General features: G+C 42.8%; 1 long non-coding RNA gene across 2 annotated transcripts in view; it reads right to left on the minus strand.

Annotated features, from left to right (window-relative positions):
- Nucleotides 1–2,886: 2,886 nt before the first annotated feature.
- The window catches only part of LOC133369216 (uncharacterized), a 57,453-nt gene continuing 46,312 nt past the window's right edge, over nt 2,887–14,027 (minus strand). For both annotated transcript variants that reach the window (XR_009758840.1, XR_009758839.1), the window contains one exon: nt 2,887–3,883. This is a non-coding gene — a long non-coding RNA (uncharacterized LOC133369216). The remainder of the gene's footprint in view (nt 3,884–14,027) is intronic.

The following is a 14,027-nucleotide window of genomic DNA, read 5'->3' on the forward strand; positions in this document are numbered from 1 at the left end:
TGATTAGAACACATCACATAAATTCCACTGAAGTTGGAGTTTTTGCCATAGAAAATGAAAAAAACATATAACCTATGATAGCCCAATAGACAATCAGAACTAATATAAAACCCTATTGCTTCTCATTTGCAAATCTTGCAAGATCTAAGGTAACTCTAGATCATGTGAGTTCAGGTGATGCATGTTATGTACATATGTATAGATATTAGCAGAGATTGTCAACAGTCTATCTCTCTCTGGGACTGGGAATCTCTCTCTTTCTCACAGAACATGAGTTTGAGAGCTGGGGGACTGAGAGGAGGAGCTGCAAGGACCCTACTTCTCACCTCATCTCTGCCAAGAACAAAAAAATCAGCCTTAAGCCATTTATTATACGCCTAATGATTTTTTATTTTTATTATTATTATTATTATTACTGAGACAGTTTTTGTCCCACATACAATTCAGTCTTGTGATTAAACAGGACAAAAATACAAATAAAAAGAAAGATGGAGTTCAAATAAATATACAATAAAAAGCTAGCCGGCATTTTAAAAGGCAGGAGTGCTCTGTCTGGATAAATACAGCACACAGGTAGGCATGGGAACAAGGGGGAGTGTTCAAAAAGGGGGGGAAGGAAGAGAAGTAAGCCAGAGCTTGGAAAAGTTACTTTTTTGAACTACAGCTCCCATCAGCCTAATCCAGTGGCCATGTTGCCTAGGGCTGATGGGAGTTGTAGTTCCAAAAAGTAACTTTTCCAAGCTCTGGCCTACTTCTCTTCCTTCCCCCCCTTTTTGAACTCTCCCCCTTGTTCCCATGCATACCTAGGCAAGGAGAGGCAGGGCGGCAGAACGGGCCATGGGGGGCGGGGGGGCAAAAATGCCACGGGGGGCGGAAGGGGCCGCGGGGGGGCACACACACACACACACACAGAAATCATTGTCACTCACCTCCACAGCTCTTCGCCATTCTGTTGCTGCCTTCTCCTCCGTTGTCCTTGCCCTGGCTTTTTCCTCTGGCGTCCATTTTTTCCTCTCAGACGCTAGCAGGCCCTGCCTATTCACCTCTTCCCTCATGCCTCCTAACACAGATCACGAGCGAAGAGACAGTCTGCGCAGAGGTCCAATCAGTGTGAGGCATATGTCTTGTGTTAACCAATCACAGCCAGGAGCTGACTTCCCCTTGTTCCCGCCCCCAAGTAACATCCAACCTAACTTGGAAACGTTAAAGTTGCAGCTGAAAAGTAGGGAAATTACTAGTCGTTCCGTTACTTGCCAAATGTAATGGAATTACCCACTCGTTATTTAAAATTGTAACTAATTACAAGTAACTCGTTAAAAATAACGAGTTACTTCCAAGCTCTGCAATGCAGCCATATAATAAATAATGTGGGCCAAGAAAGGCATAAGTATGGCATTATAATTTCATTGACAAAACAGAGTAATTTGAGTAAGAATCTGAGGCTTGCTATTTCTTATCCAATTTGAAGATCTGGCCTCTTTCTAACTTCCACCAAGCTCACCTAGTTTTCAATAAAAGCATTTCTAGCACATTAGAATAAAGTTTATGATGACACATCCCCTGCAGTGGGCCAAATGATCCTGTTGTCCCCTTTGTGTATGTGTTTGAGAGAGAAAAACCCTGGACACCTTCTTTTATTGATCAGAATTGGATCCAGCCAGAGAGTTGGATTCAAAAGCGGACAGCCTCCTGCGGGCCACTTTGATAGGTGGGCAGGGCCGACCACTTGTCAATCTCCTGATATCATATGATCAGTTGGTGTCAGGTGATTGAAAGTTCAGGCCAATGCCACAAAGATTCAGAAGCTCACTTTGAGTGTGCTTCCGATACTTTCTCTATAACCATGGCTTGAATTCTGTGTGTTTTGAATTTGACAACTTTTTCGGTTGCCAGACATAACGGGGGGGGGAGCTGAATTCAAAAAGTGCCAAATTTTGTCAGCAAAGAAATTAGGAATGTCCTCTGAGTGCTCTCCTGATTCCTCCTCTGCAGCCACAGCTTGAACTTTCCCACGCCTGACAGTGATGTCAACTAACTGAAATGATCTCTATCACCTTACCCCTACTTACATTTGCCCCTCACCTGAGCACCAGCTAGCCATTTTATTTCCATCAGCCCCCAATATCAGAGGGGTGGGGAAACGCATTTCCGGTTATTCCTGCATGCCAAAGGCACAGCTGGATCAGGGGAAATCTCTATGAGATCTCCATGTACATGGGGGTGTTACCTGGGAGATTGCAATCACAGGTATAATTAGGGCTGCCGAGACTGATCCTGTATCTTTAGGAGAAGAGAAAGTCAGCACTTGGCTGATTTTCTCTTCTCCTAAAGATACAGGATCAGTCTCAGGCCCTGAACCTGGCAACCCTGGGTATAATATAGCAAGCTTTTTTAAAGAATATGGAAGGCTTAAGCATGATCTTTTTTTAACTCTTGCATGAGACCTCAGTATTTAAAAACCCCTGTTTTATACACTGTGCAACCTAACTGACTGGACAGGGCTGGACAAGCACTCCTCTTGTGAACTTCCTGGCTTATTGTTTTTGAAAGTGGGCATGGATATTTATTTATTTATTTATTTATTTATTTATTTATTTATATCTTGCCCTTTCTCCCAGTAGGAGCCCAGGGCACACAGATAGAGAAATACCTGCAGACATGCCCAGATTGGGAAAAGATAGCAGAGGCTGGGGGAGGAGTGACTGAGGCAAGAGACAGAAAAACACCGCCCAGGTACATTCGGTCCCTTTCCACCCACTGGTGTGGATGACAAGCAAAATAACAGCAATGAATGCCCATGACTGAAACAAAGGGAATATGTGGAAGCTGATGTGCTAAACTGAATATTAATTTTATTTATTATTACATTTATATCCCACTGTTCCTGCAAGGAGCTCAAGGTGGAGTACCTGGTTCTCCTCCCTCTCCATTTTATCCTCACAATAACCCTGTGAGGTAGGTTAGGCTGAGGGATTGTGACTGGCCCAAAGTCACCCAGTGAGCTTCATGGTTGAGTGGGGATTTGAACTCTGGTCTCCCAGATCCTAGTCCAACACTCTAACCACTATACCACACTCGCTGTCAATATGAGAGCTGAAACTCAGAAAAGTTAGATCCATATGACACCTTTATGATGTTAGGTCCGTTTTCAACCTAGCTACCTCAGCAAGTGTGCCGCTCTTGCTGGAAAAGTGGGATACAAATGTCATAAATGAATAGAATAGAATAATTAAAAACATTAATGAAAAGTCATGTTTATAGTACAGACATTGAACTGCCTTGATATATATGCCCTGGAAAATGTAGTTTTGTTAGGGCAGTTGCAATCTCTAACAGAAGATTCTCTCTTTCTGCACTTCTTTCATATTATGGTTTATAAGCTTCTTCTAAGTTATTATCATTTCTAGAGTAGGAAGACTAGACCCATAGAATTGTTAAAATTATTTTCTCCCTAACACAAAAAGATTAAGAAGAAATTAAAAATTCAGCCCCTTCCAGCATTTTCACTCCTGCTTCCGCCAGCAGAGTCAGTTGAGAGCTACAGCATCTCAGTTTTTCCAGTGGCATCTATCTAAGGTGTGGCAAATGTCTTGTACTTTTCCCAGCCTGGGGCATGCATGCTGCAGTTGTAAATATTGTTCATGAGAAGAGATGAATCCTTGAGAAACATGGAATTCCACTCCTCAACTGAAAAGGTGTATCCAATGTGAGGAGCCCTGAGTTTTCCAAAGAGAAAATCCTGACCGCAAAATGACAACATTCTTCTCGCTGGTGTCTTTCAACACATTCTAATATCTTCTCTCCAGTTCTGTGGGTCTATTCTTCTTACTATGGAAACGTTAACAAGTTTTGAGGTTCTTCTCCTGAGAAATCAGCCATTTGTCTGAGAAAAGAAAGAACGGCAATGTACTGAAAGGCATACTTTTAAATTAAGAAATGCAGGCTGTAGCTCAAGTACAGCATTGCTTTGCTTGTAGAAGGTCCCAGGTGCAGTCCTGGCATTTCTACATATGTCTTCTTCTTTTTACATTTATATTCTGAAAGAATCATGGAGCCCAAGGCAGTAGGGATTGGGGAGGATTTTGATTCAGTTCGCATTTCATGCCAAATCTACCAAATCCACACTTTCCAAAACAACGTGAGAACTGTGGATAGCTAAAGGGCAAAAGAAGTATGGCACATTCACAACAACATGGAGGTCCTTTATTGATTTTGTTAAAGAGGAAGGAAATAATCATTGCCCCGCAAATGCTTATATGCACTTGTGGTTTTCCTGAAGCCAGGCCCGCTTTACTGTCTCCATATTGATATGGATTAGAGGTCCAGAAAAGAAAAAAGGAGGGTCAGTTGATGGGGGGAAGTTACTTATTAATAAGGTCTATTTACTTCAAAGGGTATGAATTTATTGACTATCATAGAATCATAGAACAGTGGAGTTGGAAAGGATCTATAATCCTGCAATCCCTGCAGAAGGGTGGTGTCTTCAAGCCTGCTGTGTGAACTTGGGAAAAAAAAATTTTTTTTACAATAATTTTTATTCAAATTTTCATAAAACATACAAAACAAAATCATAAAACATTCAAAGACAAAAAACAAAACAAAACAAAAATGATTAAACAAAAAAATAAAATATTGACTTCCCATTTGTCACAGATCAAATCAGTTATAGGTCTATAACAATCCTGTCTCTTAAATTATATTATAAAATCACTTTCCTCCAGTAGTTATCTTAATTAATCATCAAATCTCATAAACATTACTTTATTCTTTCCACAAAAAGTCAAAGAGAGGTTTCAATTCTTTAAGAAATATATCTATCAATTTTTCTCCAAATAAACATTTCGATTAATCCATCTCATCAAAATCTGTTAGGTCCAATAATTTCAATAGCCATTATTCCATTATCCCTATTAATTTCATCTTCCATCTTCAATAGTCCTGTTAAGTCCAGTAATTTCAGTGTCCAATCTTCCATTATCAGTATTCCATAATAATCTTGCTGTCATAGCCATAGTCATATAAGAGTCTGATGGGAATTTCCTCTACCCCAAATATTTTCTTGCCATCCATTCTGAGTAAGTTGCTGAAGTACTGTTGTAAAGTCATATCTGTGTTCTTCTTTTTTACAAAATGCACTGGCTCATCTCTTGAGAGTTTTTCCATTGTCACATGGCTGCAGTTAATTCCATAGATTTTCACTATATCAAACTCCATCACGTCATTCCAGTCCACAAGATTATCCAAGCCATTGATAACTTTATCTCTAATATCTTCATTAATTTCTTCAGAGATAACGTTAAATTCCAAACAGTAGATTTTATTTCTAATATCCATAAACTCCAGATCTTTTTCCAATTCCACATTTGTTCCAATCTCCAGGGCTTGTATCTTCCCTTAATTTTTTCTTTTCTCATCTCTGATCTCATTCTCCTCTCTCACAGGATCCCCTATTTCTTTAAGCTCCTGCGTCATTTTGCTCAGTTCAATTTTCAGCTCCTTACTGCCCTGTCGCAGGGTTTGTTTCGTTATCTCAATCTCATCCATTATTTTCTGAAACATAATTACTTCCAGATTCTCAGCCACTTTCTTGATTGCCATTTTTAAAACCACGAAAACAAAACAAAACAAAAATAAAGAAGAACCACTTCTTATTTCAGCAACAATTGGGTTAATATTCCAGGCTTGATGACATCACAGTATAAACAGAGCAGCCTGCCTTATCTCTCTATGTTCAAGAATACAAAACAAATTTGGTTCCCAGCATCAAAACAGTTAGTGGCGTCGTGAAGAAGCAGATTCGTCGAAATAAAATAGACCAAAAAGAGAATAGTCCCAGACAATATAACATTCCTCGGAATAGAAATCCCTCTTCTGTTTATATCTTTAGAATGCACTTCCAGGACAGCTTTTTGCAACAGAAACAGAGATAAGCTGTTAATTTCGTGAATAACAGAGAAGAGTTATAGCTCACCCAGAAGTACTTCAAAGCCGATCAATCTGACAAATCTCCTTTTGCTGCAACAATTTAAACCAAGTAAGAAAAATAATAGAAAGAAGGGTGCTTGCCTGTTAGTCCGTTTTCTCTTTGAAGAAAAGATAAACGTATCGCATTAAACAGATAGAGCAAAAGTTTGGAAGTCCATCCGGCATTGTTGGCTGGACCTTTTCTCATAAATTAATGAAATCCAGTCCTCCCAACAAAAACAGGCTTTTGAGGTTGATCTCTACGTTTCTCCCTGCCCGGGAGAAATTTCATCAGTCAAAAAAAAAATGTTCTGACTGATTTATATCTGAATAAGCTTCTTTTGAGGCGGGAGCCCGTCTCAAAAGCAGGCACAAGCGAAGTCACCCTTCCCGGAAGTCCGTGAACTTGGGAAAATTGATCACATAGCCAATCCCTGCAGAAACCAGGCTTGGTCATTGCCTGATAGCTGACAGCTGGTGAGCTCAAGTCTGCTGGTTAGCAGCACTTCCAATCACTGTGCAGAGCTCTTTCATAGAATCACAGAACCATAGAGTTGGAAGGGGCCTATAAGGCCATCGAGTCCAACCCCTGCTCAATGCAGGAATCCAGATTGAAGCATCCCTGACAGGTGCCTGTCCAGCTGCCTCTTGAAGGCCTCTAGTGTTGGAGAGCCCACCGCCTCCCTAAGGCATTGGTTCCACTGTCGTACCACTCAAACAGTTGGAAAGTTTTCCCTGATGTTCAGCTGAAATCTGGCTTCCTCTCACTTCAGCCCATTATTCCATGCCCTGCACTCTGGGATGATCGATGTCACAATACTTACCCAAAGAGAATGATGCTGAACAGTAGAAGTAAACACGTAATGGTGCAATTATGTTATTTTTATTTACCTAAGGAAAATTATGAAAGGCAATTGAAGTTAATATATAAAATGAATGGAATGAAATGTGATGTCATGTAATATTATGTTGGAGATTGTACCATATTTTTTATCAGTCAGTCCTATATTTATTTATTATATTTATATCCCACCTTTCCTCCAAGGAGCTCAAGGTGGCTCACATGTTTCTCCTCCCTCTGTTTTGTCCTCACAACAAACCTGTGAGGCAGGTTACGCTGAGAGATAGTGACTGGCCCAAGGTCACCCTGTGAGCTTCATGGCTGAGTGGGGATTTGAACTCTGGTCTCCCAGGTTGCTAGTCCAACCACTACACCGCAATGGCTCACTTCTGTGGCAGTGGAACAGAAACAGATAGGCTTGACAATCTCCCAGACTCTGTAGTATTCATAGGTAACAGAGCTACTTCCAACCAACTGCATTTCAAATAGTGATCACCGCTCAGAGTGAAGCATGAGAAACACGAGGGAGGAGAAAGGTAAAGGCTAAATGAGGGTTAGAGGCTGAATGGGAAATGTTATTGACATGCCTTGTTTTGTTTTCGATGCTCAATAAAGATACAATTTTTTTAAAAAAAGAACTGAAACTCAGCCACCCTTCAAAATTCAACACTTAGCTGAATTTTGCAATGTAGTTCTCCAACCAACCAGTGTTTACAAAAATGCATATATTGAGGAAAATTGCTTGCAAAAATGTGTACTTGAGTCAAAACTGCCTACAAAAATGTGTTTATTGGGAGAAATTCGCACTAAAATACTGACAAATTTTCATGAGGGTTTAATTTTTTAAAAAACCTACAAATCGCTGCAGAAACGTGAAGAACCGAATATAAAATTGGAAAAATTAGAGACTGAGAGGAGCGAAAACTGACAGATTCTTCCATCGCTACCCAGCAGTCGCCCATCCAGGCACTGACCAGGCCCAGAGCTGTTTAGCTTCAGCAACATAGTGACTTCATGCGCCTTCCAGCCAGACCCCCAGAAAGATTCCTTAGAGAGCTGTTTCCATTCAGTAGACAATTCTGAGTGAGGGCAACCGATGGTCTGATTCGGTATAAGGGCCCTATGCTCCTGAAAGTGTTTGTGTATGATTTGGGAAATATGATCGGATTTTTTGTTTTTTGTTTAGGAGTGTTGAATACAGTTTTATAACGTACTTTATTGTATTACAATTTGCATTCCATAGAACTTAGATTGCAATACAGTAAAATGCAATATAAGAAATGAAAGAAGCAATAAAATACAATTAAAAATCAATATATATATTTAATGCAGACATGCTGCGGACCACCTGAATGGAGCTCAAGGTCATAGTTTCGGAACCCCTAACCTAGCTCATTATTGACTAGCAGCAGCTCTCTGGGGTTCAGTGGGGGGCCTTTCCCAGCCCCACCGGAAGATGCCAGACACTGGACCTCGGACCTTTTGCAATGCCAAGCAGGTGCTCTACCCACCCCTCTGAAAACCTTTCTCTAAACCATGCACATGCGTCACCCTGAGTGATGGTCACTATTTGAAATGCAATTAGTTGGGATTGGTTCTGTTTCCTATGAACAGTACAGAGGCTGGGAGATGGTCACGCCTGGCAGTCTGACACCCTGCCAGGCCTGCAGGCATCTGGACGACATTCTCAATTTCACATCAGCTTTTGTGTTCCAAGAAAAAGAGAACTAATGCTGGGATGACAAGCTGTTGCAATAATATCTGCTGTCGGGAAGGGGATTATTTTTACCTAAATCTCTCTAATTGTGCTTAAGTGACACAGATTAGATATTGTTCCCACCTCCCAGGCCCCCTCCTTTCCTCTGTCTGGCCAAGGCTGTGATATATTTAGATGCATCAGAGACACTTCACATTAAACCTCAAGCAGAGACTCATTTCGGAAACCAAGAGCACCCTTGCTGGCCTGCAAGTTGTGGCTTCCGTCCCCAGCCCTTCTTCCTCACCCCTTGGGGTCTAGAGCAGAAGTGGCTAATCCCCAGCCTGGAGGCCTGTTGCAATCCCCCAAGCCGTTTTTCCTGTCCAAGACCCCAGTGATCTTTGCAGCAAGAACAAGTTGGGTGGGAGAAGCAGACCACATTAAGTGGGTAGAGAAGAGGTTTAAACTTCTCTGCTCAGTCCAGCACCCTGTTGGGGGTGCCAAACTGCCCTGTCCCCAATCATTAGATCAATCATTTGATGAATGAGAATATAGATAATCTAGTGGCAAAGCAGCACTTATATAATCATCTGATGAAATATGCCGCACAATTATGGAAGGACTTGAGGCAAGCCTGTTTTCAGAAGAACGAAAACAGATTATGGGATCTAGTAGCAAAGGTTATAGAGAAGTATGAATGACAGCAGAATCGCAAATTGTGCCCTACATGTGGGTCAGGCTTCTCCAGTCCATTTTTGAAACTACTGAAGAGTGTATAGACTTAGAAATAGGCATTAAGCATTTGCTGCAAGATCTGCCTGAGTGGCCTCCTGTGGTGGCAAAAGAAGTTAAAGATCTGATAAGTTAGTTAGTGGTAATCCAGCCTGGAGGTTACCAGTGCATGGACAACAGTGGTCAGGCTATCACAGTCCAGAAACGACCGCAGATGTCTTATCAGCCGAAGCTGGTAAAAGGCACTCCTAGCCACTGAGGTCACCTGGGCCTCTAGCAACAAATCCAGGAGCACTCCCAGACTACAGACCTGCTGTTTCAGAGGGAGTATGACCCCATCAAAAGTAGGCAACTGACCAATTATCTGAAGATGGTAACCACCAACCCACAGCACCTCCGTCTTGCTAGGATTCAGACTCAGTTTATTGGCCCTCATCCAGCCCACCACTGAGTCCAGGCAGTGGTCCAGGGCTTGCACGGCCTCTCCCGATTCAGATGGTACACAGAAATAGAGCTGGGTATCATCAGCATGCTGCTGACACTTTGCCCCAAATCTCCTGATGACCACCTCCAAGGGCTTCATATAGATGTTAAACAGCATAGGGGATAAGATGGTACCCTGCGGCACCCCATAGCACAACTGCCAGGGGGCTGAAAGACAATCACCCAATGCTATTCTCTGAAAATGATCCTCGAGATAGTGAACTGAACCACTGTAAAACAGTGCCTCCAATACCCATCTCACCAGAAGGATACCATGGTCAATGGTATCAAAAGCTGTTCAGAGATCAAGTAAGAGTAACAGAGTTGTACTCCCCCTGTCCTTCTCCCAATAAAGGTCATCTATCAGGGCAACCAAGGCCATTTCAATCCCATAACCAGGCCTGAACACAGACTGGGATGGGTCAAGATAATCTGTTTCATCCAAGAGTACTTGCAATTGCTGCACCACAACCTTTTCAATCACCTTCCCTAAGAAGGGGGTATTTGCAACTTTTCGGTAATTGTTGCAGACCAATGGGTCTAGGGTGGGCTTCTTCAGGAGCGGTCAGGTCACAGCCTCTTTCAGGGTGGCTGGAACCACTCCCTCCTGCAATGATGTGTTGACCACACCCTGGATCCACTCGGTCAACCCCCCTCGGCAAGCTTTAATAGCCAAAAAAGGAGAGGGTCGAGAGGACATGTTGCTGTCCACATCATCGCAAGCACCTTGTCTACGTCATCAGGCCGCATCAACTGAAACCAATCCCAAGAAGTTGCAGCAGATGTTGCACAGGACACCTCACTGAGGACTACAGGAGATGTAGATGGGGCATCAAGACTGCTACGGAGGCAAGCAACTTTATCCTCAAAGTGCCTTGCAAAGAATTCACAGTGGGCCTCCGAAGGGTCTAAAACTCCATTGCCTGGAGTTGATGTCAACAGACCCCTGACAATATGGAAAAGCTCCACTGGATGGCTACTTGAGGATGTGATGGAGGCAGAGAAGTGAGCCTTCTTCACCACCCTCACCGCCACACAGTAGGCACGGTTATGATGTTTTACTCATGCCCAATCAGCCTCAGAGCACATCTTTCACCACTTGTGCTCTAGCCATTGTCCAGCTAGTCTCATTACCATTAGTTCACTGGTGTACCAAGTTGCAAACCAGGCTCCACAATGCCGGAGAGGGAGCTTGGGGGCAACCATGTCAAGAGCCAGATGCGCCTTGCTGTTCCACAGAGTGACAAGGACTTCAACAGAGTCACCTGCTCTATCTACTGGGAACTCCCCTGGGACATTCAGGAATCCAGTGGATTCCATTAGTCTCCGAGGGGTGGACCACCTTAATCTGTCCACCACCCCTGCAGGGGCGGATTGGAGCCATAAGTCTAAACTTCACCCGGAAGTGGTCTGACCATGACAATGGGGTGACATCCACCCCCCCACATCTCCAGACCACCCCTTCTTCCATATGGAGCAAAAACCAAGTCAAAGATGTGCCCTGCCCTTTGCTTTGGGCCGGTGACAACTTAAGACAACCCCATGGTCGTCATGGAGGCCATGAAGTCCAAAGATGAAACACTAGAGGCAGCCTCAGCATGGACATAGAAATCACCCAGGACTGTCTTTCTGGGCTCCTCCAATACCACAGCTGAGATGGTCTCTGCCAGCTCAGTCAGAGAACCTGTCAGGCAGCAGGGTGGATGGTACACCAGCAGCAACCATAGTTTCCTGTCTCCTTGGCCCAACACCAGGTGCAGGCCCTCACAGCCAGCTCCATAGAATCATAGAACAGTAGAGTTGGAAGGGGCCTATAAGGCCATCAAGTCCAACCCCCTGTGCGGAGACCAGAACTGGATGCAGTACTCAAGATGAGGCCTAACCAGTGCTGAATAGAGGGGAACTAATACTTCATGCAATTTGGAAACTATACTTCTGTTAATGCAGCCTAATATAGCATTTGCTGTTTTTGCAGTCACATCACGCTGTTGGCTCAGCTTGTGATCAACAACAATACCAAGATCATTCTCACATGTCATATTGCTGAGCCAAGTATCCCCCATCTTATAACTGTGCATTTGATTTCTTTTTCCTAAGTGTAGAACTTTCATTTATCCCTGTTGAATTTCATTCTGTTGTTTTCAGCCCAATGCTCCAGCCTATCAAGGTCACTTTGAATTTTGTTTCTGTCTTCCACGGTATTAGCTATGCCCCCCAATTTTGTATCATCTGCAATTTTGATAAGCATGCTCTGTACCTCCTCATCTAAGTCATTAATAAAAATGTTGACGAGCATTGGTCCGAGGACCGATCCCTGTGGTATCCCACTCATTACTTCCACCCAGTTTGAGAAGGAACCATTGATAAGCACTCTTTGAGTACAATTCTGGAGCAAACTGTGCATCCACAGGATAGTTGTTCCATCCAGCCCACATTTAGCTAGCTTGCTGAACAGAATATCATGAGGCACTTTGTCAAAAGCTTTGCTGAAGTCAAGATATATTATGTCCACAGCATTCCCACAGTCTACAAGGGAGGTTACCTGATCAAAAAATTAGATAAGATTAGTTTGGCCGGATTTGTTCTTCATAAATCCAGGTTGGCTCCTAGTAAGCACTGCATTGCTTTCAAGGTGCTTACAGATTGACTGTTTTATAATCTGCTCCAGAGTTTTTCCGGGGATTGATGTTAGGCTGACTGGTCTGTAGTTCCCCGGTTCCTCCTTCTTGCCCTTTTTGAAGATAGGGACAACATTAGCTCTCCTCCAGTCATCCAGCACTTCACCGGTCCTCCATGATTTCGCAAAAATAATAGACAGCAGTTCTGAGAGTTCTTCAGCCGGTTCCTTCAATACTCTAGGATGCAGTTTATCGGGCCCTGGAGATTTGAACTCGTTCAAATTGATTAGGTATTCCTTGACCATTTGCCTGTCAATCTCAAGCTCCAATCCTATCCCTTCTGTTTCATGTTTCCCAGGAGGGCCACAGACCCTTTTTTGGGAGAAGACTGAGCCAAAGTAGGAATTGAGGACTTCTGCCTTTTCTTTGTCATCTGTTATCATTTTGCCATCCTCACTGAGTAGCTGTGCCACCATTTTTTTTCTCTGTCTTTTACTATGGACATACCTGAAGAAAGTTTTTTTGTTGCTTTTAGCATCCCTCAGAAACAGAGTGGTTTCCTGGTGACAGAGATGGAAGTTCTGTAGACCATAGCAACTCCTTCCCCCATCCCTGCAGCTTGTGCTGGTGTTGCATCGAGTATCCAGGTGGGCAAAGCTGGGTCAGATCAACTCCTCCCAGCTCACCCACCCAGGTCTTGGTAATGCACACCAAATCAGCACCTTCATCCACAAGCCAATCATTGATGAGTGTGGTCTTGCGTACCAATCTGGCATTAAACAACAGCACACACAGGCCAGTGGGCACAGCAGATGAGCAATGAGGAACCCATCCATGAGAGGACCCCGGCGGTGGCAGACCCGCTGCCCAAGGATCTTTTTACACTTTGAACTCTCTATTCTCTCTGACTGTTCTGTGTATCACCATGAAAATTTAGAGGGTTGTAAAGCAAGTGTTTCTGAGTTCAGGACTATAAGATTTGTAAGGTTTTGTTTTGAAATGAGCTTATGAGAAGCATCAGAATGGCATGGGGGTATTTTCAGTTTAATTTTGAGGAATGCAAAAATTCCATGCTGGCTCTCGTGGCTGCATAATTTTTCAAACACTTTTTTTTAATTCTCCCAGGCTTTCGCTCAGCAATAGAACATCTGCTTGGCATGCAGAAGATCCCAGGTGTGATCCCTGGCATCTCCAGGTAGGGCTGGGAATGCCCCCTGCCTAAACCATGGAGAACCGCTGCCTGCCAGTGTTGACAATACCAAGCTAGACAGACTAAAGGTCTGCCTTGGTATAAAGTAACTCCTTATGATTAAATGATTTTTTACATTAAAATGAATTATTTTATTTATTTTGTTTGACAAGATTTATATATGCACACAAAAAACCCTCTAAGCAGTTTACATAAAATAGTATAAAATATTCATAAGAAATTAATAAAATTATCAAAATATAAATAAAATCAAAAAATTTAAAAACAGATATACATGCTTAATATGACATGTCTAGGTAGGCTTGTCTAAATAATTTTTTTTTTAGCTGGTATTAAAAACAGTACAACGAAGGCACCTGCCTTGCCATCATCATCATCATCACCATCATCATCACCATCATCATGGCTTTATTAAACACTGTCAGTGAACACAGCCATCCTTCAAAATTCACACCATGTTTGTGATACAGTTCTACAACCAAG

The sequence above is a fragment of the Rhineura floridana genome, chromosome 13 (genome assembly GCF_030035675.1).
Source record: "Rhineura floridana isolate rRhiFlo1 chromosome 13, rRhiFlo1.hap2, whole genome shotgun sequence".
In the NCBI taxonomy this organism is placed as follows: domain Eukaryota; kingdom Metazoa; phylum Chordata; class Lepidosauria; order Squamata; family Rhineuridae; genus Rhineura; species Rhineura floridana.